Genomic DNA, 25135 nt, shown 5'->3' with positions numbered 1-25135 from the left:
ATAGCAGTCCATGAGAGTGAGTTCCAGCTGTTCTTAGGATGGTCTTGTCAGCTTGGGGCACAGCCTTGAAAACCAACTTTTAGTCTAGCATTGTTTAAATATCATATCTGCTTTCTTGGGAGGGAGACTCCATTCCCCTCCCCCCCTCCCCTCATATCCCACCAGGGGGTCTTCTCTCTTCCTGGCCCCCTTATCTGTGTGATTATATGATGGGACCAGAGTGCACCTTACATCCTGCTGCTTCAGAAGAGCCTCTGACTTCAAAGGAGATGTAAACAAACAGCCAGACCCCCCAATAAAATGCAATACACAAGCCCACAGTCTGAATGACCCCTCACCCATGGCTTGGATAATACATCACACAGTTATAATTATAATACACATATAGGATTTTAATAACCAGGCCTTGGGCCTGACACCTCCCCCTTAAGATGGGGACAGAGAGATCTTGCCTCTCCAGTCTGATAGATCTGTCTCCCTTAACCATCTATTTCTTTTCTTGACACCACAGGCCCTGCATTCCCAGGCACAGATGGCACTGAAGGGGCCTAGTACCTGATTAAGCTGCCTCCTCCTGTGGATTGATCTCCACATCCTGAAGGGATCCCTGGCTCTTAGCTTCCTCCACTAGGTCCAGTAGGGGATCACTACCCAGCCCTTCCTCTGGTACACTACATACGCTGAGTACCACCTCCTCAGGGCCATAGTATGCCATATTAATGTGGTACTGTCTCTGCCTCTGACCTTTCTCATCAAGGGCAACTACATATGTGGTGGGTTCTAGGCACTGCAGAATGGGGAAGGGACCCTCCCAGGCAGCCTGCAACTTATTCTGCCTGATGAGGTTCAGAACCATTCCCTTCTGTCCCACTTCATAGACCCGGTCCCTTGCATTGCGATCATACCAGTGTTACGCTGAGCACTCCGGGTCCCTGCTCCTCCACGGAGCGCTCGCGGCGTTCACCTCCATGCAGCATCCCGGTCAGACCCGCTGACCGGGAGCACTGCATTAGTGTCACCGGCCGGGATGCGACCCGCATAGCGGGACACGCCCGCCCACGGCTCGCATCCCAATCTCCTCACCTGCCCCGTCCTCCGTCTGCTCACTCCCGGCGCGCGCGGCCCCGCTCCCTAGGGCGGGCGCGCGCCGGCTCTCTGAGATTTAAAGGGCCAGTGCGCCATTGATTGGCGCCTGGCCCAATCAGTACCTGCACCTGTGACCTCCTTATAAAAACCCACTTCCCCTTCCTGGTATCGCCGGATCTTGTTGCCATTGTGCCAGTGAAAGCGTTTTGTGTGTGTTCCAAGGCAGTGTTCCAGACCCTCTGCTGTTGCCCCTGACTACAATCCTTGCTGCCTGCCCTGACCTTCTGCTACGTCCGACCTTGCTCTTGCCTTGTCCCTTGTACCGCACCTGTCTCAGCCGTCAGCTGGGGTTGAGTCGCTATCGGGTGGAACGACCTGGGGGTTACCTGCTGCTGCAAGTCCATCGCGGGCTCTGGTGAAAACCAGTAACCCCTTAGACTCCGTTCCCCTGGTACGGCCCACGTCATCACCCCACTGACACAGAGGATCCACCACCAGTGTCCTCGCTGCATTCCTATCCGGATCCTGACAGTAGATCCGGCCATGGATCACGCTGAGGTTCCGCTGCCTGTTGTCGCTGACCTTACCATGGTGGTCGCCAAGCAATCCCAACAGATCGCGCAACAAGGACAGCAGCTGACTCAACTGACCGTCATGCTGTAACAACTTCTGCCACAGCTTCAGCAATCATCTCCTCCGCCAGCTCCTGTATCTCCTCCGCAGCGAGTGGCCGCTCCCAGCCTCCGCCTGTCTCTACCGGACAAGTTTGATGGGGACTCTAAACAGTGCCGTGGTTTCCTGTCTCAATGTTCCCTACACTTGGAGATGATGTCGGACCAATTCCCCACTGAACGGTCTAAGGTGGCTTTCGTGGTCAGTCTCCTGTCTGGAAAGGCCTTGTCATGGGCCACACCGCTCTGGGACCGCAATGATCCTGCCACTGCCAGTATCCAGTCCTTCTTCGCTGAAGTTCGTAGTGTCTTCGAGGAGCCAGCCTGGGCCTCCTCTGCCGAGACTGCTTTGCTGAACCTAGTCCAAGGGAGTTCTTCCGTAGGCGAATACGTCATCCAGTTTCGCACCCTCGTTTCAGAGCTATCCTGGAACAATGAGGCCCTCTGCGCGACCTTCAAGAAAGGCTTATCCAGCAACATCAAAGATGTACTGCCCGCACGAGAAATTCCTGCTAACCTGTCTGAACATATGCATTTGGCCACCCATATCGACATGCGTTTCTCAGAAAGACGCCAGGAGCTCCGACAGGAAGAGGATCTTGTTCGCACTAGGCGATTTCTCTCCCCGGCTCCTCTCTTCAATCCACTGCAATCTGTTCCTGTGCCTTCTGCCGAGGAGGCTATGCAAGTGGATCGGTCCCGCCTGACCCTACAAGAGAGGACTCGTGTCAGGATTCGGCAGGCTGGAGGTGGATCCTCTGTGTCAGAGAGGGATTGGCGTGGACCGTGTTAGTGGACCGGTTCTAAGTTGCTACTGGTTTTCACCAGAGCTCGCCATAAAGCGGGATGGACTTGCAGCGGTGGTAGCAACCAGGTCGTATCCACCGGCAATGGCTCAACCTCTCTGACTGCTGAGATAGGCGCGGTACAAGGGATTAGACAAGAGCAGGGTCGGACGTAGCAGAAGGTCAGGGCAGGCAGCAAGGATCGTAGTCAGGGGCAACGGCAAGAGGTCTGGAACACAGGCTAGGAACACACAAGGAATGCTTTCACTGGCACAATGGCAACAAGATCCGGCAAGGAAGTACAGGGGAAGTGAGGTATTATAGGGAAGTGCACAGGTGAAGACACTAATTAAAACCCATGCGCCAATCAGTGGCGCACCGGCCCTTTAAATCGCAAAGACCCGGCGCACGCGCGCCCTAGGGAGCGGGGCCACGCGTGCCGGGACAGCACAGACGGGGAACGAGTCTGGTAAGCGGGTCGGGATGCGCACCGCGAGCGGGCACGTCCCGCATCGCGAATCGCATCCCGGCTGGGGACATTATCGCAACGCACCCGGTCAGCGGGTCTGACCGGGGCGCTGCAAACAGGAGAACGCCGTCAGCGCTCCGGGGAGAAGCGGGGACCCGGAGCACTCGGCGTAACAGTACCCCCCACCTTGGGTCTCCCCCTCTTTTTAGAACCCGAGAACTTGTGGATAAGGTCCTTGTCAAGGATGTTGTCCTTGGGTTCCCATGACCTCTCCTCTGGGACGCAATTCTCCCAATCTACAAGAAAATTTTTTTTACCGTCTTGGATGGCAGAATTTCTTTAACCGAGAAGATGTCAGAGGACCCGGAGACAGGAGTAGGAGCAACAACCTTAGGAGAGAAGCGGTTAAGGATGAGTGGTTTAAGGAGAGGAGCGGGGACCCGGAGCGCTCGGCGTTACAGTACCCCCCCCCCCTTGTTCTCCCCCTCTTTTTGGAACCTGAGAATTTGAGGATAAGATCTTTGTCCAGGATGTTGTCCTCAGGTTCCCATGATCTCTCCTCTGGGCCGCAATTCTCCCAATCAACCCAAAAAAATTTTTTACCTCTGACCGTCTTGGAGGCCAGAATTTTCTTTCACCGAAAAAACGTCAGAGGACCCGGAAACTGGAGTGTGAGAAACAACTTTGGGAGAGAAGCGGTTAAGGATGAGTGGTTTAAGGAGAGAGACATGGAAGGCATTGGGAATACGGAGAGAAGGAGGAAGAAGGAGTTTGTAGGAGACAGGGTTGATTTGGCATTTGACTTTAAAAGGACCAAGATAACGTGGTCCCAGTTTATAACTGGGGACACGAAAGAGGACATACTTGGAGGAGAGCCACACTTTGTCTCCAGGAGAAAAGACAGGAGGAGTTCTTCTTTTTCTATCGGCATGTTTCTTCATCCGGGATGAGGCCTGTAGGAGAGATTTTTGAGTCTCTTTCCAGATGGTGGAGAAGTCCCGAGTCACCTCATCAACAGCGGGCAAACTAGAAGGCATGGGAGTGGGGAGGGGGGGGGGAAGAGGGTGACGGCCGTACACCACAAAGAATGGAGATTTAGCGGAAGACTCAGAGACTTTGAAATTGTACGAGAATTCGGCCCATGGTAGGAGATCGGCCCAGTCATCCTGGCGGGAGGAAACAAAATGTCGCAAATAGTCACCAAGAACCTGATTAACTCTTTCCACTTGCCCATTGGATTGGGGATGATAAGAAGACGAGAAGTTTAATTTGATTTTAAGCTGATTACAGAGGGCCCTCCAGAATTTCGACACAAATTGAACGCCTCTATCCGAGACGATATGCATGGGAAGCCCGTGAAGGCAAAAAATGTGCACAAATTTTTTTTTCGCCAACTGAGGCGCAGAAGGAAGACCTGGAAGAGGAATAAAATGTGCCATCTTAGAAAAACGATCAACGACCACCCAAATAACTGTGTTGCCATGGGATAAAGGTAAGTCTGTAATAAAGTCCATAGCAATCTGAGACCATGGTCGCTCAGGAACAGGCAGAGGATGGGGGAGACCGGCAGGCTTCTGGCGAGGAGTCTTATCCCGGGCACAGACTGTACAAGCCCGAACAAAATCAGCAACATCTGTTTCCAGGGTAGGCCACCAATAAAAATGAGAGATGAGCTGGACGGATTTCTTGATGCCAGCATGGTGGGCGAGGTGTGAGGAGTGTCCCCACCTGGGAATCCTGAGGTGCTGGTGTGGAGGGACGAAGGTCTTCCCTGGAGGAGTTTGTCTGATGGAGGCTGGGGAAGTGGAGATCAGACAGTCAGGAGGAATAATGTGTTGTGGGGAGGCTTCCATTTCAGAGGCATCCGAGGAACAAGAGAGAGCGTCAGCTCTAATGTTCTTGTCAGCGGGGCGAAAATGAATCTCAAAGTTAAAACGGGCAAAGAACAACGACCACCTAGCCTGGCGTGGGTTCAGCCGTTGGGCAGACTGAAGATAAGAAAGATTCTTGTGATCAGTGTATTTAATAACTGGGTATTTGGATCCCTCCAGCAGGTGCCTCCATTCCTCGAGAGCCAGTTTTATGGCCAGTAGTTCTCGATCCCCAATGGAGTAGTTTTTCTCCACCGGAGAGAAGGTCCTAGAAAAGAAACCACAAGTAACAGCATGTCCAGAAGAATTTTTCTGTAGGAGTACTGCTCCAGCTCCCACCGAGGAGGCGTCTATCTCCAGTGAGAAGGGTTTAGATGGATCAGGTCTGGAGAGTACGGGAGCAGAAGAAAAGGCAGTTTTGAGATGGTTGAACGCCTCTTCCGCTTGAGGAGACCAGGACTTAGGGTTGGCGTTTTTCTTGGTTAGGGCCACAATTGGGGCTACAATGGTGGAAAAACGTGGAATAAGCTGTCTGTAGTAATTGGCAAACCCCAAGAAATGTTGGATAGCTCGGAGTCCGGAGGGGCGTGGCCAATCCAACACGGCTGATAGTTTGTCCGGGTCCATTTGGAGTCCCTGGCCAGAGACTAAATATCCTAGGAAGGGAAGAGATTGACATTCAAAGAGACATTTTTCCATTTTGGCATATAATTGATTGTCCCGAAGTCTCTGAAGAACCATGCGGACATGCCGGCGGTGTTCTTCCAGGTTGGAAGAAAAAATCAAAATATCATCCAGGTAGACCACAACACAGGTATATAAAAGATCACGAAAAATTTCATTTACAAAGTCCTGGAAGACGGCAGGGGCGTTGCAAAGGCCAAAGGGCATGACCAGATACTCAAAGTGTCCATCTCTGGTGTTAAACGCGGTCTTCCATTCGTCCCCCTCCCTGATGCAGATGAGATTATATGCACCTCTTAAATCCAATTTGGTAAAGATGTTGGCGCCACGTACGCGGTCAAAGAGTTCCGAGATAAGAGGTAGGGGATAGCGTTTTTTTATAGTGATTTTATTAAGACCGCTGTAATCAATGCAAGGACGTAAGGAGCTGTCTTTTTTGGAGACGAAGAAGAATCCAGCTCCGGCAGGGGAGGAAGACTTGCAGATAAATCCCTTTTTAAATTTTCTTGGATGTACTTCGTCATAGCTTGTGTTTCCTGAGCAGACAGGGGATAGATTCTGCCCCGTGGTGAAGTAGTACTAGGGAGGAGATCAATAGGACAGTCATAAGGCCTGTGAGGAGGCAAAGTCTCTGCTTGTTTTTTGCAAAAAACATCAGCATAGTCCAGATAGGCCTTGGGGAGACCTGGTATCGGAGGAGCCATAGGGTTTTGACTGACAGGACTGGGAGCAGACATAAGACACTTTTTGTGGCAAGTATTACCCCAGTTCTTGATTTCCCCGGTGGTCCAATCGAGGGTAGGGGAATGGCGTTGAAGCCAAGGTAGTCTAAGAAGAATTTCAGAAGTGCAGTTAGAGAGGACCAGAAATTCAATCTTTTCATGATGGGGTCCAATGCACATTAAGAGGGGTTCCGTGCGGTAACACACAGTACAGTCCAATCTTTCACCATTAACAGAGGCGATGTAGAGGGGGCTGGCGAGACTGGTCACTGGGGTGTTGAACCTGTTAACGAAAGAGGCCAAAATAAAATTTCCTGCAGATCCAGAATCCAAGAAGGCCACAGCTGAGAAGGAGAAGTTAGAAGAAGAAATCCGCACAGGCACAGTAAGACGTGGAGAAGCAGAGTTCACACCTAGAGCTGTCTCACCTTTGTGCGGAGTCGGTGTGCGTCTTCCCTGACGTGGAGGTCGGATAGGACAATCCTTCAAGAAGTGTTCGGTACTGGCACAGTACAGGCATAGGTTCTCAATGCGGCGGCGTGTCCTCTCTTGAGGTGTCAGGCGAGACCGGTCTACTTGCTGTCACGATGCCGGCTGGCAGGTAGTGGATCCTCTGTGCCAGAGAGGGATTGGCGTGGACCGTGCTAGTGGACCGGTTCTAAGCCACTACTGGTTTTCACCAGAGCCCGCCGCAAAGCGGGATGGTCTTGCTGCGGCGGTAGTGACCAGGTCGTATCCACTAGCAACGGCTCACCTCTCTGGCTGCTGAAGATAGGCGCGGTACAAGGGAGTAGGCAGAAGCAAGGTCGGACGTAGCAGAAGGTCGGGGCAGGCAGCAAGGATCGTAGTCAGGGGCAACGGCAGAAGGTCTGGAACACAGGCTAGGAACACACAAGGAACGCTTTCACTGGCACAATGGCAACAAGATCCGGCAAGGGAGTGCAGGGGAAGTGAGGTGATATAGAGAAGTGCACAGGTGAACACACTAATTGGAACCACTGCGCCAATCAGCGGCGCAGTGGCCCTTTAAATCGCAGAGACCCGGCGCGCGCGCGCCCTAGGGAGCGGGGCCGCGCGCGCCGGGACAGGACAGACGGAGAGCGAGTCAGGTACGGGAGCCGGGGTGCGCATCGCGAGCGGGCGCTACCCGCATCGCGAATCGCATCCCGGCTGGCAGCGGAATCGCAGCGCCCCGGGTCAGAGGATGTGACCGGGGCGCTGCAGCGGGGAGAGTGAAGCGAGCGCTCCGGGGAGGAGCGGGGACCCGGAGCGCTCGGCGTAACAGTACCCCCCCCCTTGGGTCTCCCCCTCTTCTTAGAGCCCGAGAACCTGAGGAGCAGACTTTTGTCTAGGATGTTGTCCTCAGGTTCCCAGGATCTCTCTTCAGGACCACAACCCTCCCAGTCCACTAAAAAAAAAGTTTTCCCTCTGACCTTTTTGGAAGCTAAGATTTCTTTGACAGAGAAGATGTTCGAGGAGCCGGAAACAGGAGTGGGAGGAACAGATTTGGGAGAAAAACGGTTGAGGATGAGTGGTTTGAGAAGAGAGACGTGAAAGGCATTAGGGATACGAAGAGAAGGAGGAAGAAGAAGTTTATAAGAGACAGGATTAATTTGACACAAAATTTTGAAAGGACCAAGATAGCGTGGTCCCAACTTGTAGCTAGGGACACGGAAGCGGACATATTTAGCGGAGAGCCATACCTTGTCTCCAGGGGAAAAAACGGGAGGGGCTCTTCTTTTCTTATCCGCGAACTTCTTCATGCGTGATGAAGCCTGTAAGAGAGAATTTTGGGTCTCTCTCCATATGATGGAAAGGTCACGAGAAATTTCATCTACAGCGGGCAGACCAGAGGGCAAGGGAGTAGGGAGGGGGGGAAGAGGGTGACGGCCGTACACCACGAAAAATGGGGATTTGGAGGAAGATTCAGAGACCCTGAAGTTATACGAGAATTCGGCCCATGGGAGGAGATCTGCCCAGTCATCCTGGCGGGAGGAAACAAAATGTCGCAAATAATCACCCAAGATCTGGTTAATTCTTTCTACTTGTCCATTGGACTGGGGATGATATGCAGAAGAAAAATTTAATTTAATCTTGAGTTGTTTACAGAGAGCCCTCCAGAATTTAGACACGAATTGGACGCCTCTATCCGAGACGATCTGCGTAGGCAACCCGTGAAGACGAAAAATGTGTACAAAAAATTGTTTAGCCAACTGAGGCGCAGAAGGAAGACCAGGAAGAGGGATGAAATGTGCCATTTTGGAGAATCGATCAACGACCACCCAAATAACAGTGTTGCCACGGGAAGGGGGTAAATCAGTAATAAAATCCATACCAATCAGAGACCAAGGCTGTTCGGGGACAGGCAGAGGATGCAGAAAACCAGCGGGCTTCTGGCGAGGAGTCTTATCCCGGGCACAGATAGTGCAGGCTCGCACAAAGTCCACAACATCCGTCTCCAGAGTCGGCCACCAATAGAAGCGGGAGATGAGTTGCACAGATTTCTTGATGCCCGCATGACCTGCGAGATGGGAGGAGTGACCCCATTTGAGGATTCCGAGGCGTTGGCGAGGAGAAACAAAGGTCTTTCCTGGAGGAGTCTGCCTGATGGAGGCAGGAGAAGTGGAGATCAGGCAGTCAGGTGGAATGATGTGTTGCGGAGAGAGTTCAACTTCTGAGGCATCCGAGGAACGAGAGAGAGCATCGGCCCTAATGTTCTTATCGGCAGGACGAAAGTGAATCTCAAAATTAAATCGGGCAAAGAACAGAGACCACCGGGCCTGGCGAGGATTCAGCCGTTGGGCAGACTGGAGGTAGGAGAGGTTCTTGTGGTCGGTGTAGATAATAACAGGAGAACTTGATCCCTCCAGCAGATGCCTCCATTCCTCAAGTGCTAATTTAATGGCTAGAAGCTCTCGATCCCCGATGGAGTAGTTCCTCTCCGCTGGAGAGAAGGTCCTAGAGAAAAAACCACAAGTGACAGCATGCCCGGAAGAATTTTTTTGTAGAAGAACAGCTCCAGCTCCCACTGAGGAGGCATCAACCTCCAATAGGAAGGGTTTGGAAGGGTCAGGTCTGGAGAGGACGGGAGCCGAAGAAAAGGCAGACTTGAGTCGTTTAAAGGCGTCTTCTGCTTGAGGAGGCCAGGACTTGGGATCAGCATTTTTTTTGGTTAAAGCCACGATAGGGGCCACAACGGTAGAAAAATGTGGAATAAATTGCCTGTAATAATTGGCGAACCCCAAAAAGCGTTGGATAGCACGGAGTCCGGAGGGGCGTGGCCAATCTAAGACGGCAGAGAGTTTGTCTGGATCCATCTGTAGTCCCTGGCCAGAGACCAAATATCCTAGAAAAGGAAGAGATTGGCATTCAAACAGACATTTCTCAATTTTGGCATAGAGTTGATTGTCACGAAGTCTCTGAAGAACCATACGGACATGCTGGCGGTGTTCTTCTAGATTGGCAGAAAAAATTAGGATATCGTCCAGATATACAACAACACAGGAGTATAACAGATCACGAAAAATTTCATTGACAAAGTCTTGGAAGACGGCAGGGGCGTTGCACAGGCCAAAGGGCATGACCAGATACTCAAAGTGTCCATCTCTGGTGTTAAATGCCGTTTTCCACTCATCCCCCTCTCTGATGCGGATGAGGTTATAGGCGCCCCTTAAGTCCAATTTAGTAAAGATGTGGGCACCTTGGAGGCGATCAAAGAGTTCAGAGATGAGGGGTAAGGGGTAGCGGTTCTTAACCGTGATTTTATTAAGACCGCGGTAGTCAATGCAAGGACGTAGGGAGCCATCTTTTTTGGACACAAAGAAAAATCCGGCTCCGGCAGGAGAGGAGGATTTACGGATAAAGCCCTTTTTTAGATTCTCCTGGACGTATTCAGACATGGCAAGAGTCTCTGGGGCAGAGAGAGGATAAATTCTGCCCCGGGGTGGAGTAGTGCCCGGGAGGAGGTCGATAGGACAATCATAAGGCCTGTGAGGAGGTAGAGTCTCAGCTTGTTTTTTGCAGAAAACATCCGCGAAGTCCATATAGGCCTTAGGGAGACCGGTTACTGGAGGAACCACAGAGTTACGGCAAGGGTTACTGGGAACCGGTTTTAGACAGTTCTTGGAACAAGAGGACCCCCAACTCTTGATCTCCCCAGTGGACCAATCCAGGGTTGGGGAATGAAGTTGAAGCCAGGGAAGTCCAAGGAGAATTTCCGAGGTGCAATTGGGGAGGACCAAAAGTTCAATCCTCTCGTGATGAGATCCGATGCTCATAAGAAGGGGCTCCGTGCGGAAACGTATGGTACAGTCCAATCTTTCATTATTTACACAATTGATGTAGAGGGGTCTGGCGAGACTGGTCACCGGGATGTTGAACCTGTTGACGAGAGAGGCCAAAATAAAATTTCCTGCAGATCCAGAGTCCAAGAAGGCCACAGTAGAGAAGGAGAAGGCAGAGGCAGACATCCGCACAGGCACAGTAAGACGTGGAGAAGCAGAGTAGACATCAAGGACTGTCTCACCTTTGTGCGGAGTCAGCGTACGTCTTTCCAGGCGGGGAGGACGGATAGGACAATCCCTCAGGAAGTGTTCGGTACTAGCACAGTACAGGCAGAGGTTCTCCATACGGCGTCGTGTCCTCTCTTGAGGTGTCAGGCGAGACCGGTCGACCTGCATAGCCTCCACGGCGGGAGGCACAGGAACAGATTGCAGGGGACCAGAGGAGAGAGGAGCCGAGGAGAAGAAACGCCTCGTGCGAACAGAGTCCATATCTTGGCGGAGTTCCTGACGCCTTTCGGAAAAACGCATGTCAATGCGAGTGGCTAGGTGAATAAGTTCATGTAGATTAGCAGGAATTTCTCGTGCGGCCAGAACATCTTTAATGTTGCTGGATAGGCCTTTTTTGAAGGTCGCGCAGAGGGCCTCATTATTCCAGGACAATTCTGAAGCAAGAGTGCGGAATTGTACGGCATACTCGCCAACGGAAGAATTACCCTGGACCAGGTTCAACAGGGCAGTCTCAGCAGAAGAGGCTCGGGCAGGTTCCTCAAAGACACTTCGGATTTCCGAGAAGAAGGAGTGTACAGAGGCAGTGACGGGGTCATTGCGGTCCCAGAGCGGTGTGGCCCATGACAGGGCTTTTCCGGACAGAAGGCTGACTACGAAAGCCACCTTAGACCTTTCAGTGGGAAACAGGTCCGACATCATCTCCAGATGCAGGGAACATTGGGAAAGAAAGCCACGGCAAAACTTAGAGTCCCCATCAAATTTATCCGGCAAGGATAGGCGTAGCCCAGGAGCGGCCACTCGCTGCGGAGGAGGTGCAGGAGCTGGCGGAGGAGATGACTGCTGAAGCTGTGGTAGTAACTGTTGTAGCATAACGGTCAGTTGAGACAGCTGTTGGCCTTGTTGCGCTATCTGTTGTGACTGCTGGGCGACCACCGTGGTGAGGTCAGCGACAACTGGCAGAGGAACTTCAGCGGGATCCATGGCCGGATCTACTGTCACGATGCCGGCTGGCAGGTAGTGGATCCTCTGTGCCAGAGAGGGATTGGCGTGGACCGTGCTAGTGGACCGGTTCTAAGCCACTACTGGTTTTCACCAGAGCCCGCCGCAAAGCGGGATGGTCTTGCTGCGGCGGTAGTGACCAGGTCGTATCCACTAGCAACGGCTCACCTCTCTGGCTGCTGAAGATAGGCGCGGTACAAGGGAGTAGGCAGAAGCAAGGTCGGACGTAGCAGAAGGTCGGGGCAGGCAGCAAGGATCGTAGTCAGGGGCAACGGCAGAAGGTCTGGAACACAGGCTAGGAACACACAAGGAACGCTTTCACTGGCACAATGGCAACAAGATCCGGCAAGGGAGTGCAGGGGAAGTGAGGTGATATAGAGAAGTGCACAGGTGAACACACTAATTGGAACCACTGCGCCAATCAGCGGCGCAGTGGCCCTTTAAATCGCAGAGACCCGGCGCGCGCGCGCCCTAGGGAGCGGGGCCGCGCGCGCCGGGACAGGACAGACGGAGAGCGAGTCAGGTACGGGAGCCGGGGTGCGCATCGCGAGCGGGCGCTACCCGCATCGCGAATCGCATCCCGGCTGGCAGCGGAATCGCAGCGCCCCGGGTCAGAGGATGTGACCGGGGCGCTGCAGCGGGGAGAGTGAAGCGAGCGCTCCGGGGAGGAGCGGGGACCCGGAGCGCTCGGCGTAACACTTGCATAGCCTCCACGGCGGAAGGCACAGGAACACATTGCAGTGGACCAGAGAAGAGAGGAGCCGGGGAGAGAAACCGCCTCGTGCGAACAAAGTCCATATCCTGGCGGAGCTCCTGATGCCTTTCGGGAAAACGCATGTCAATGCGGGTGGCCAGATGAATAAGTTCATGCAGGTTAGCAGGGATTTCTGGTGCGGCCAGCACATCTTTGATGTTACTGGATAGGCCTTTTTTGAAGGTCGCGCAGAGGGCCTCGTTATTCCAGGACAATTCGGAGGCGAGAGTACGGAATTGGATGGCGTACTCGCCCACAGAAGAATTACCCTGGACCAGGTTCAGCAGGGCAGTCTCGGCAGAAGAGGCTCGGGCTGGTTCCTCGAAGACACTTCGAATCTCCGCGAAGAAAGAGTGTACAGAGGCAGTGACAGGATCATTGCGGTCCCAGAGCGGTGTGGCCCATGACAGGGCTTTCCCAGACAGAAGGCTGACCACGAAAGCCACCTTTGACCTTTCAGTTGGAAATTGGTCCGACATCATCTCCAAATGCAGGGAATATTGCGAGAGAAAACCACAGCAAAGTTTAGAGTCCCCATCAAACTTGTCCGGCAATGATAAACGGAGGCTGGATGCGGCCACTCGCTGCGGAGGAGGTGCAGGAGCTGGTGGAGGAGATGGTTGCTGAAGCTGTGGTAGAAGCTGCTGTAGCATCACAGTCAGTTGAGACAGCTGGTGGCCTTGTTGCGCTATCTGTTGCGACTGCTGGGCGACCACCGTGGTAAGGTCAGCGACAACTGGCAGCGGGACCTCAGCGGGATCCATGGCCGGATCTACTGTCAGGATTCGGCAGGCTGGAGGTGGATCCTCTGTGTCAGAGAGGGATTGGCGTGGACCGTGTCGGTGGACCGGTTCTAAGTTGCTACTGTTTTTCACCAGAGCCTGCCGCAAAGCGGGATGGACTTGCAGCGGCGGTAGCAACCAGGTCATATCCCCCGGCAACGGCTCAACCTCTCTGACTGCTGAGATAGGCGCGGTACAAGGGATTAGACAAGAGCAGGGCCGGACGTAGCAGAAGGTCAGGGCAGGCAGCAAGGATCGTAGTCAGGGGCAACGGCAAGAGGTCTGTAACACAGGCTAGGAACACACAAGGAAACGCTTTCACTGGCACAATGGCAACAAGATCCGGCAAGGAAGTGCAGGGGAAGTGAGGTATTATAGGGAAGTGCACAGGTGAAGACACTAATTAAAACCCATGCGCCAATCAGTGGCGCACTGGCCCTTTAAATCGCAAAGACCCGGCACGTGCGCGCCCTAGGGAACAGCACAGACAGGGAACGAGTCTGGTAAGTGGGTCGGGATGCGCACCGCGAGCAGGCGCGTCCCGCATCGCAAATCGCATCCCGGCTGGGGACATTATCGCAGCGCACCCGGTCAGCGGGTCTGACCGGGGCACTGCGAACAGGAGAACGCCGTGAGCGCTCCGGGGAGGAGCGGGGACCCGGAGTGCTCGGCGTAACAACTCGCAGCCATAACGAGAATCTATGCCTGTACTGTGCTAGTACCGAACACTTCTTAAAAGACTGTCCTATCCGCCCTCCGCGTCAGGAGAGACGCACTCTATTACCTCACAAAGGTGAGACGACTCTAGGTGTGAATTCTGCTTCTCCACGTCTCACTGTGCCTGTGCGGATTTCTCCTTCCGCCAACTCCTCTTTCTCTGCTGTGGCCTTCTTGGACTCCGGTTCTGCAGGAAATTTTATTTTGGCCTCTTTTGTTAATAGGTTCAGCATTCCAGTGACCAGTCTCGTCAAGCCGCTCTACATTTCTTCTGTCAACGGAGAAAAATTGGACTGCACTGTGCGTTACCGCACAGAACCCCTGCTTATGTACATAGGACTGCATCACGAAAAAATTGAATTTCTTGTCCTACCCAACTGCACCTCTGAAATCCTCCTCTGTCTGCCATGGCTCCAACGTCATTCTCCTACCCTTGACTGGACCACTGGGGAGATCAAAAGTTGGGGTCCATCTTGTCTCAAACATTGCCTCACGTGTGCTTCCACTTGTCAAACCCCTGTGGCTCCACCTATACCAGGTCTTCCCAAGGCCTACCAGGACTTTGCCGAAGTTTTCTGTAAAAAACAAGCAGAGATCTTACCACCTCATAGGCCTTATGACTGCCCCATTGACCTCCTTCCTGGTACCACTCCACCCCGGGGCAGGATCTACCCTCTGTCTGCCCCAGAGACTCAAGCCATGTCCGAGTATATCCAGAAGAACCTAAAGAGAGGTTTCATTCGGAAGTCCTCATCTCCTGCTGGAGCGGGGTTCTTCTTTGTCTCTAAAAAAGACGATTCCTTACGACCCTGCATTGACTACCGCGGTTTAAATAAAATCACCATCAAAAACCGCTATCCCCTGCCTTTGATCTCTGAACTCTTTGGCCGCCTTCGTGGCGCCAATATTTTCACTAAATTGGACTTAAGAGGCGCATACAATCTTATTTGCATCAGGAAAGGTGATGAGTGGAAGACCGCATTTAATACTAGAGACGGACATTTTGAATATCTAGTTATGCCCTTTGGGCTCTGCAACACCCCTGCAGTCTTCCAGGACTTCGTTAATGAGATATTTCGGGACTTGTTATATACCTGTGTTGTGGTTTACCTGGACGAAATCCTGATTTTCTCTTCTAGCCTGGAGGAACACCGTCGTCATGTCCGTCTAGTGCTCCAGAGACTCCGCGAAAATCACCTGTATGCCAAAATGGAAAAATGTCTCTTTGAATGCAATTCTCTTCCTTTCCTAGGTTACCTAGTCTCTGGCCAAGGGCTTCAAATGGACCCAGACAAACTGTCAGCGGTTTTAGATTGGCCATGCCCTTCAGGACTCCGTGCTATCCAATGCTTTCTGGGATTTGCCAACTACTACCGACAGTTTATTCCCCATTTCTCCACCATTGTGGCCCCCATTGTAGCCCTGACCAGGAAGAATGCTAATCCTAAATCATGGCCTCCTCAAGTTGATGAGGCCTTCAATCGTCTCAAAACTGCCTTCGCTTCTGCTCCAGTGCTGTCCAGACCTGATCCATCGAAACCTTTCTTGCTGGAAGTGGACGCCTCCTCAGTCGGAGCCGGAGCCGTACTCCTTAAAAAAAAACTCTACAGGACATAATATTACTTGTGGTTTCTTTTCTAAAACCTTCTCTCCGGCAGAAAAAAATTACTCCATTGGTGATCGTGAACTTCTGGCCATCAAGTTAGCACTCGAAGAATGGAGGCATCTATTGGAGGGTTCCAAACACCCCATTGTCATTTACACTGACCACAAGAATCTCTCGTATCTCTAGTCTGCCCAGCGTCTGAATCCTCGCCAGGCTAGATGGTCGTTGTTTTTTGCCCGCTTTAACTTCGAGATTCACTTTCGTCCTGCAGACAAAAACGTCAGGGCTGACGCCCTTTCACGTTCCTCTGATGCCACCGAATCTGAAGTCCCTCTGCAGCATATCGTACCTCCTGAGTGCCTGGTCTCCTCTGCTTTCAATTGGACAAACTCCTCCTGGAAAGACCTTTGTCCCTCCACACCAGCGCCTCAAAATCCTCAAATGGGAACATTCCTCTCACCTTGCTGGCCATACTGGCATTAAGAAGTCCATCCAGCTTATTTCTAGTTTGTATTGGTGGCCTACGCTGGAGGGTGAAGTCACTGATTTCATTCGGGCCTGTACAGTTTGTGCCCAGGACAAGACCCCTCGCCAGAAGCCTGCTGGACTCCTCCTTCCTTTACCCGTTCCCGAGCAGCCATGGTCCCAAATTTCCATGGATTTTATTACGGATCTGCCTGTATCCCATGGCAACACCGTCATCTGGTTGGTCGTTGATCGTTTCTCCAAAATGGCACACTTCATTCCGCTTCCAGGTCTTCCTTCTGCGCCACAATTGGCGAAGCAATTTTTTCTGCATATTTTTAGCCTTCATAGGCTACCCACGCATATCGTCTCGGATAGAGGCGTTCAATTTGTGTCGAAATTTTGGAGAGCTCTCTGTAACCAATTAAAAATCAAATTAAATTTCTCATCCTCCTGTCACCCCCAATCCAATGGACAAGTAGAGAGGGTAAACCAGATTCTTGGTGACAACTTGGTGACCCAAGACGATTGGGTCGACCTTCTACCCTGGGCTGAATTCTCCTACAATTTCAAAAATTCGGAATCCTCTGCTAAATCCCCATTCTTTGTGGTGTACAGCCGTCACCCTCTGCCCCCCCCCCCCTCCCCATTCCCACTTCTTCTGGACTGCCTGCTGTAGATGAAGTTACCGGGGACTTCTCTGTTATCTGGAAGGAGACTCAAAAGTCGCTCCTACTGGCCTAGTCTAGTATGAAGAGACATGCTGATGAGAAGAGAAGAACTCCTCCTGTCTTCGCTCCTGGGGACAAAGTGTGGCTCTCTGCCAAATATATCCGCTTTTGCACGTTACCTTGGACCATTTAAAATCAAGAGTCAAATCAATCCTGTCTCCTACAAACTTCTTCTCCCTCCTTCTCTTCGTATTCCTAACTCCTTTCATGTTTCGCTTCTCAAACCTCTCGTTCTTAACCGCTTTTCCCCCAAGGTCACCGCTCCTGCTCCTGTCTCTGGCTCCTCTGATGTCTTCACTGTAAAGGAAATCCTCGCCTCCAAAGTAGTCAGAGGTAAAAAAAAAAATTCTCGTAGATTGGGAGAATTGTGGCCCCGAAGAGAGGTCTTGGGAACCCGAGGATAATATCATCGACAAGGAGCTCATCCACAAGTTCCTAGGCTCCAAAAAGAGGGGGAGACCAAAGGGGGGGAGGGGGTACTGTTATGCCGAGCGCTCCGGGACCCGCTGACGGGAGTTCTGCATTAGTGTCACCTGCCCCGTCCTCCGTCTGCTCAGTCCCGGCGCGCGCGGCCCCACTCCCTAGGGCGCGCGCGCCGGCTCTCTGAGATTTCAAGGGCCAGTGCGCCATTGATTGGCGCCTGGCCCAATCAGTACCTGCACCTGTGTCCTCCTTATAAAAACCCACTTCCCCTTCCTGGTATTGCCGGATCTTGTTGCCTAGTGCCAGTGAAAGCGTTTTGTGTATGTTCCAAGCCAGTGTTCCAGACCCTCTGCTGTTGCCCCTGACTACGATCCTTGCTGCCTGCCCTGACCTTCTGCTACGTCCGACCTTGCTCTTGCCTTGTCCCTTGTACCGCGCCTGTCTCAGCCGTCAGCTGGGGTTGAGTCGCTATCGGGTGAAACGACCTGGGGGTTACCTGCCGCTGCTAGTCCATCCCGCTTTGCGGCGGTCTCTGGTGAAAACCAGTAACCCCTTTGACTCCGTTCCCCTGGTACGGCCCACGTCATCACCCCACTGACACAGAGGATCCACCACCAGTGTCCTCGCTGCATTCCTATCCGGATCCTGACAACCAGTACTTCTGCCTGGACTGTGCTGCTGTGAGGTTGTCCTGTACCAGCCCAGTCACTGTCTGCATCCTGTCCCTGAATCTCAGAACATACTCCACCACAGAAGTCTCAGGTGCAGGTAGCCCCCCTTCCCATTCTTCCCTAACTAAATCTCGGGGTCCCCGCTCTTTGTGATCATATAATAACTCAAAGGGCGAGAAACCTGTAGACTCTTGGGGTACCTCCCTGTAAGCAAATAACAGATGGGGTAAATACTTTCCCCAGTCTCTGCCCTCCGATTCTACAAATGTTTTTAGCATTTGTTTCAAGGGGCCATTGTTACCGGACACTCTGTCCAACCAATGTAGAAGGTTGTGATCAGTTATGACAGTAAAATCCCTGCCGTACAGGTATGGCTGTAATGTTTCCAAAACCCAGACCACAGCTAGACATTCCTTCTCTATGACCGCATAGGCCACTCCAAAATGTCCTGCCAGGGGGGTCTCATGGGCCAACCTCAGCAGCTCTTTCCTGTACTGCCTAGGAACCACTAACTGCCTTTCTCTCTCCTGGGCCCCTAGCATGCCTTTGGAAAGGGACTCCCAGTACAAGATATCATTTTCCCAATATACCCGATGCCCATCTGTGTCAACACCTGTATGTTCAGCACGTTGTCTCAGCCCTTCAAGGGAAGGGTCACTGCGCAGAGCTTCCCGGAAATGCTCATTTCCCTCCCCCCATCTTGGGGCATCAGGGAGCACATTTCCCCCAGGTGAACTAGCATCTCCACCTTCCTCTCCCTCAGTTCCAGACATAACAATACAGGCATCATACACAGGGCTATCACTCCTTCCCTCCTCCTCCTCCTCCTTAGGCTCACAGGATTGGGACATATCACTCACTGCTGGTCCCTCATCCTTACATGTCACCAGGGGCACACCAACCCCTCCCCCTAGCCCATCTCCACTAGGTTTTGGCATTGACAATTCATTGTCACCACATGTTACAATACACCCCGTTTCACTTTTGGAAAACTTTACTGGTCCAGTCACAGGTAAACATTTATCAATCCCCTGCACTCCCTCCCAGTTACCACGTTTCACAGTGTCTCCCAAAGTCTCGCACAGTACCTCAGAATGAACAGGGCTCTCTCCTAGCCCATCCGGTGTGCAGGTAGTGTCCTCTGGAGCATAATGACAGAGCATCCGACCCAAATCATTCCCCAGCAGAACATTAACAGGGATGTCCTCAGAGACCCCCACCTCCCGCAAACCTTGGCCTGTACCCCAATCCAGGTACACACGGGCCATGGGCACAGCAGGCCGCACACCTCCGATTCCTTTTAAAGCCATGGTTCTTCCAGGGATGATGTCCTCTGTATCCACCACTTCAGGCCGCACCAAGGTAAAGGAGGCTCCAGAATCCCGCAAACCCACTGTCACCCACAGTTACACTCTTCAGGTTATCCGCTCTTTTCTCCACCGCTCCAGACACCAGAAGAACGGCTGTGTGTCCTCCAGCTACTGGTGGAGAATTCTTTTTGCTGGGGCAAGTGCCCAATATTGTTGCATCTGTAACATCGGCAGGTGTCCCCCTGACCCAATGTGGCTCCTGTTGCTTTTGGGAATGATGGCAAGAATTTCCCGGCTGACCTGGTGGTGCTTTGTGGTTGTGTGGCTCCCCTCCAGGTACTTGCTCCAGCTTGTGCAGATCCACGCTTTGCTGCTGGCGCCCGGTTGTTGACAAAGTCATCTCCTAGTTCTGCTGCTTCCATGGCTGTCTTGGGCTTGCGGTCCAAAATCCACTCTCTGGCTTCAAAGCTCCGTGTTTGGAGAAACTGATCCAGGACCATCAAGTCCTCCAGGGCCTCATAGGTAGTGACTTGTAGGCCCCAAGTCCATTGTCTGAATGCAGTCCTTAGCTGACCTGCATGTTCAGTGCAGCTTTCTGTGGCGCTTTGTTGCAAAGTCCAAAACTTTTTCCGATAAGTCTCTGGAGTCAGATTAAAACTTTTTAGCAGGGCAGATTTTATTGCCTCATAGTCCTGGTCACTCTCAGAGGAAAGAGAAGCAAACACATCCAGAGCTTTCCCTCGAAGCTGTGGGGTTAGATATCGTCCCCACTGTTCCTTAGGTAGATGGAACTGCCGGCAAACCTTTTCAAATCCCCTCAGGAACACATCCAGATCACCATCTTTCTCCAACATGGGGAAATGTTCCAAGCAGGGTTTGTGGTCTCCTTGATCCTGCACATCACTCCGTGCGGATGAAGCATCCCCTCTCTGCCTCAGAACCTCCAGTTCATGCCTCCGCTGGGCCTCTCTCTCTGCGGCTCGTGCCTGGGCCTCTCTCTCTGCGGCTCGTGCCTGGGACTCTCTCTCTGCGGCTTGTTCCTGGGCCTCTCTCTCTCAGCAGCTCGTGCCTCTCTCTCTGCGGCTCGTGCCTGGGCCTCTCTCTCTGCGGCTCATGCCTGGGCCTCTCTCTCTGCGGCTCGTGCCTGGGCCTCTCTCTCTCTGTGTGCCTCGTGCCTGGGCCTCTCTCTCTGCAGTTTGGTACTGGAGAAGCAGTTGGAGTTTCATATTGGCATCCACATTCCCAAGGTGTTGTAAGGCAGTCCGCATATAAGAGTCCGCGGCTTCATGTGGAGTACTGTCCTGATAGGGAGTAATGTTGTATTCCCCAGGAGATATCAGTCCTTGGATGGCAGTTCCAGCTGTAGGACTTTGTCTCATGTCACTCAGCTCTTCTGCACGGGCATCATACTCCACAAGATCAGCAATAAGTTGTTCCTTGTTCTTTCCTGCAGTAGGGATCTCCTTTTCTTGGCTCATTAGCTCCAGTGCAGGCTTGGACTGCTTGCGATATGCCTCCATATTTCCGAGACAGAGGAGGTAAAACAGGAGATGGGGAGGACAGAACTGTCTTGCACTCTTTTTGTATGTCTTTTAAACCAGCACTGAGCTCTGTCTTTGGAATTTACTCACAAGAAGATGTCTGCAATTACTTTTTAGTGCTAGGATTTTCTTACAGGTAAAATCTAGCAAGCACTAAAAATCTCTAAATATATCCCGACGCTGCCACCAGTTGTCACGATCACACCCTATCGGTCCAGCCGAGACGCTAGAGAGAGTGTGATGGTGCAAGGGTTAAAGCCGCCAGACCTCTGGGTATCCACTACAAGTCCCAGCAAGTCACCAAATTAACCCTTAGATAAACGTGTTTCACCAGAGCCTCCTTCAGAAAGGTGAGCTCATATATTTAGAGATCAAAGACCAGAGCTGATAAATTAAACATTTAATCTGATAAAAGGTATCACAGTGCTAAATATATAAAAATACAGAAACAAATGACATACAGGTATAAAAATATATAAAAGAGTTTGGCAAGACAAGTTCAGAAAGCAAAAGATGAAGTTCTTACAGCATGATGATATAGCAGTCCATGAGAGTGAGTTCCAGCTGTTCTTAGGATGGTCTTGTCAGCTTGGGGCACAGCCTTGAACAACCAACTTTTAGTCTAGCATTGTTTAAATATCATATATGCTTTCTTGGGAATAGATAAGCAATTTGACCATGTAGTAGGAGATATCGGCGCTGGATGAAGGAACCAGGAGGAGTGCAGCATAAAATCAAGCTGGGTTTATTAGATGCAACATGTTTCGCTGCGCATGCGCAGCTTTATCAGGCATGACAAGGTTGGGTTCACAAGAGGTATAAATACCTACAAGTGTTAACCCTTTACATTACATAAAATTGTACATATCAAAAAGTATAATAATCAAAATATGAACACCACATAAAATACATGTCACTTTTCATATCATATGTTAAACAACAATTAAAATGTTATAACATTAACGCTATAAATAAAATGTCACAAATCATTGTATATATACATAGAAGTGGTTTGTAAGAGGTTAATACACCAGCCGGGAACCTCGCCAGTCTATTCCAGGGACCTAGATCTCAAGGCGAGGTCACGGAGTGTGAATGGTGGACTTAAAAAAGCAATAGAGAAGCGGTAAAAAATACACAAATTTGTAGATTGTCAAACTAAAATACACGAGTCCGTCAAGTCAGATCCACAAGGTGCCGCCCACACAGGAGCTCCCAAGCCACCGTCCAAGGACGCGTGGATTACGGAACCCCACATGGTGAGAGGGCAGTATGTGAATACCGGCCTATGAACCAATAGGTCCTCAAAGCGTCTGCAGACACGCCACACGCTGTTACTGCCCTCTCACCATGTGGGGTTCCGTAATCCACGCGTCCTTGGACGGTGGCTTGGGAGCTCCTGTGTGGGCGGCACCTTGTGGATCTGACTTGACGGACTCGTGTATTTTAGTTTGACAATCTACAAATTTGTGTATTTTTTACCGCTTCTCTATTGCTTTTTTAAGTCCACCATTCACACTCCGTGACCTTGCCTTGAGATCTAGGTCCCTGGAATAGACTGGCGAGGTTCCCGGCTGGTGTATTAACCTCTTACAAACCACTTCTATGTATATATACAATGATTTGTGACATTTTATTTGTTGTTTAACATATGATATGAAAAGTGACATGTATTTTATGTGGTCTTCATATTTTGATTATTATACTTTTTGATATGTACAATTTTGTGTAATATAAAGGGTTAACACTTGTAGGTATTTATACCTCTTGTGAACCCAACCTTGTCATGCCTGATGAAGCTGTGCATGCGCAGCGAAACGCGTTGCATCTAATAAACCCAGCTTGGTTTTATGCTGCACTCCTCCTGGTTCCTTCATCCAGCGCCGATATCTCCTACTACACGGTCAAATTGCTTATCTATTGCCTCTGAGGAGGGCTGCGGATGAGGACACAAGCACTTACAGGCGCTTCCCATTGTTGTGTGTGTGCACACAACCAACTCTGGTATGTGGCGTGGGATAGGTCGTTTCCCTTTCCCTATGGGCCTGACCTGCTGATCCCACACATGGAGCGCCTTCTGCTTTCCTTTTAGATCATTTGCTTTCTTGGGAGGGAGATCCATTCCCCCCTCCCCTCTGATCCCACCAGGGGGTCTTCTCTCTTCCTGGCCCCTTATCTGTTTGAATATATGATGGGACCAGAGTGCATGACTTCAAAAAAGCCTTTGACTTCAAAGGAGATGTAAACAAACAGCCAGACCCCCAATAAAATGCAATACACAAGCCCATAGTCTGAATGACCCCTCACCCATGTCTTGGATAATACATCACACAGTTATAATTATATTACACATATAGGATTTTAATAATCAGACCTTGGGCCTGACAGGGGGCGGGTGAGGGGCAAAAAGAGGCAGAATCATAACAAACACAGTGTATATGGTGGTGTCACCGCTAATCTCTAGTGATATCACCGCTGATCTCAAGTGATATCATCGCTGATCTCTAGTGATGTCATCACTGATCTCTAGTGATGTCATCGCTGATCTCTGTGGTGGTGTCACCGCTGATCTCTAGTGATGTCATCGCTGATCTCTATGGTGGTGTCACCGCTGATCTCTAGCGATGTCACCGCTGATCTCTAGGAATGTCACCGCTGATCTCTAGTGATATCACCGCTGATCTCTAGTGATATCATCGCTGATCTCTAGTGATGTCATTGCTGATCTCTGTGGTGGTGTCACCGCTGATCTCTAGTGATGTCATCGATGATCTCTATGGTGGTGTCACCGCTGATCTCTAGTGATGTCACCGCTGATCTCTAGGAATGTCACCGCTGATCTCTAGGGATGTCACCGCTGATCTCTAGGAATGTCACCGCTGATCTCTAGGGATGTCACCGCTGATCTCTAGGGTTGTCACTGCTGATCTCTAGGGATGTCACCGCTGATCTCTAGGGATGTCACTGCTGATCTCTAGGAATGTCACCGCTGATCTCTAGGGATGTCACTGCTGATCTCTAGGGTTGACACTGCTGATCTCTAGGGATGTCACCGCTGATCTCTAGGGATGTCACTGCTGATCTCTAGGAATGTCACCGCTGATCTCTAGGGATGTCACTGCTAATCTCTAGGGTTGTCACTGCTGATCTCTAGGGATGTCACTGCTGATCTCTAGGGTTGTCACTGCTGATCTCTAGGGATGTCATCGCTGATCTCTAGGGATGTCACCGCTGATCTCTAGGGATGTCACTGCTGATCTCTAGGGATGTCACTGCTGATCTCTAGGGATGTCACTGCTGATCTCTAGGGATGTCACCGCTGATCTCTAGGGATGTCACCGCTGATCTCTAGGGATGTCACTGCTGATCTCTAGGAATGTCACCGCTGATCTCTAGGGATGTCACTGCTGATCTCTAGGGATGTCACCGCTGATCTCTAGGGATGTCACTGCTGATCTCTAGGGATGTCACTGCTGATCTCTAGGGATGTCACCGCTGATCTCTAGGGATGTCACCGCTGATCTCTAGGGATGTCACCGCTGATCTCTAGGGATGTCACTGCTGATCTCTAGGGATGTCACCTCTGATCTCTAGGGATGTCACCGCTGATCTCTAGTAAATGGATAGGATGTGATGGTAATTTTTCCTTTTGCAGGATCTGTTGGAACATGAGAGGGAGAGGGAAGACGATAGAAGGAGACGGCAGAGGCATTGACGTGTAGTGAGGGTCCTGTTGGTTCCGGGGGTCCCTGCGCTGTGGACACATTGGGGTATTTCCTCTTGTGTGTTACATTTGATGCTTTTATGTTCAAATAATTTTTTATTGAATTTTTCAGGAAAATTTTTTCACAAAACAGAATTGGCCAATAGATAACAAACACGACCAAAAGAACAAAACAGAATTGGCCAATAGAACAGAATCAAACAAATTCTTTAGAAATGATCACTCAGTTTAGATTCACTTCTTTAATAAAATATATATATATATATATATATATATATATATATATATATATATATTAATTAATCAGATCCATCGGATGTTGTATAAGCGTATCCGGAATGTGTTGGAAATATCTATAAGATTTACCATTAATGAAATGAACAGATAACTTATAAGTTTACTATACCTGAAATAGTCCGTCAGCAAGTAAATGTATGCAGGATCCCACAGTCCTCCCCTGTCTCACCACAGGCGGTCATATAAAGTATGTGGAGAATATACCGTACATCATGTAATGACCTGTGTACATGTGTACGTAACCCTTGGTACAGTCTACACACCAAAACACTACTATGAAGACTGGAACAGAAGTGACGCCATCTAAGTGTGAAAC

General features: G+C 50.9%; 1 pseudogene; it reads left to right on the top strand.

Annotated features, from left to right (window-relative positions):
• LOC130350007 (phospholipid scramblase 2-like) overlaps positions 1-24554 on the top strand; it is a 39058-nt pseudogene extending 14504 nt beyond the window's left edge.
• Positions 24555-25135: the final 581 nt, after the last annotated feature.

The sequence above is a fragment of the Hyla sarda genome, unplaced genomic scaffold (genome assembly GCF_029499605.1).
Source record: "Hyla sarda isolate aHylSar1 unplaced genomic scaffold, aHylSar1.hap1 scaffold_931, whole genome shotgun sequence".
Lineage (NCBI taxonomy): Eukaryota > Metazoa > Chordata > Amphibia > Anura > Hylidae > Hyla > Hyla sarda.
Note: the sequence above shows the minus strand (reverse complement) of the source record. Positions and strands in the feature narration are given on the sequence as shown.